Source organism: Limulus polyphemus, unplaced genomic scaffold (genome assembly GCF_000517525.1).
Source record: "Limulus polyphemus unplaced genomic scaffold, Limulus_polyphemus-2.1.2 Scaffold3476, whole genome shotgun sequence".
NCBI classification, from domain to species: Eukaryota; Metazoa; Arthropoda; class Merostomata; order Xiphosura; family Limulidae; genus Limulus; species Limulus polyphemus.
The window spans coordinates 124,223-125,959 of NW_013669086.1; positions in this window are offsets into that span (position 1 = coordinate 124,223).

A 1,737-nucleotide genomic window follows, 5' to 3' on the forward strand; every position below is an offset into this window, starting at 1 on the left:
GCTTTGTGCTTAACTTTAAACAAACAAACAAATCTACCAATGTTCCTAATTTTAAACAACTAGCTCTTATAACACCCCCACAGCTTAAAGTGCTGGGTATAATTTTTGGTATCACATAGATTCGAACCCGGTTGACAACCTCAGAAATTCCAGAGTTCTATCAGAAAGTCAATCTGTACTGTTTGTTTGTTGACATCAGATTTCGGCTATTTCGATCATTTACACTGCCCAACGATTGTTTGTTTGTTTGTTTTTGAATTTCGCGCAAAGCTACACGAGGGCTATCTCCGCTAGCCGTCCCTAATTTAGCAGTGTAGAACTAGAGGGAAGGCAGCTAGTCGTCACCACTCACCGCCAACTCTTGGGCTACTCTTTTACCAATGAATAGTGGTGGGATTGACCGTCACGTTATAACGACCCCACGGCTGAAAGGGCTGAAATGTTTGGTGTGACAGGGATTCGAACCCTCCGCTAGCCGTCCCTAATTTAGCAGTGTAGGACTAGAGGGAAGGCAGCTAGTCGTCACCACTCACCGCCAACTCTTGGGCTACTCTTTTACCAACGAATAGTGGTGGGATTGACCGTCACATTATAACGACCCCACGGCTGAAAGAGCGAGCATGTTTGGTGGGACGGGGATTCGAAACCGCCACCCTCAGATTACGAGTCGAGCGTCCTAATCACCTGGCCATGCATGCCGGGCCACGCTTCCCAGCGAACTAAGAATATATACATTCTTAAAAGATTCAAAGAAATGTAAAAATAGATGTGCTAATCTAAAGCTTTTTGTTTATTTTCCACTTGACAATGTAAGATTTAAAATAGAACTACCAACTAGCTTCGGCTTTATTTTTTGTGCGTTTGTAGTTAAGCACAAAGCTACACAATGGGATATCTGTGCTCTGCCCACCACGGGTATCGAAACTCAGTTTCTAGCGTTGCAAGTCCGCAGACTGTGCCACTGGGGGGGGGGGGCATTCATTTTTATATAAAACGTTTTGATGTATTATATTGTTCCTCCACAAATCACCAACAATTTTAACGTTATGGCCATATTTGTTTGTCTGTTGCTAAACGAACGAAGCAACACAATGGACTATCTGTGTTGTGTCCACCACGGGTATCAAAACCCGGTGTTTAGCGTTATAAGTTTTCAGACTTACCGCCGAGTCATTAAGGGCATTTCGGGTATACATAAGCTATGATAATTTTTCACATTGATATCAAATATATCTGAAAGGACCCAGATATTTAATCATAATGCTAACACCATTGATATGTCTCTCGTCACCCCTATATCTACATTTTGAAGTAGTCGCTGGTATGTAAAATTGTTTATTTTCAGCCGTATAACACGTGAATCGACAGTTAAAACAGAAATTATGTAAAAACAAATCTTTTGTAAAATCACTTGCAAGAAAGATGCCCACATTTTATGAGCTACCACATCGTGTGTTATATAATTTTCTTAAACTAAACACTGGGCAAGGCTTCGTGACATCGCAACATCACGTGGACAAATGAAAGATTCGGGCGTTTAGGAAAACAAAATCGGTTAAAAAAATACGAACATTCAAATTCGAACATTGAGGAGTCCCAGGTTCGGGATTCTTTGAAAATCAGCCCATGCCTATAGATGTTAAACTGAAACTGCATTGTTTTGTAACAAAGTAATGCTGAAATTCCATTAATGAAAAATAATACATATATATAAATATCCTAAAGATAAATCATAAT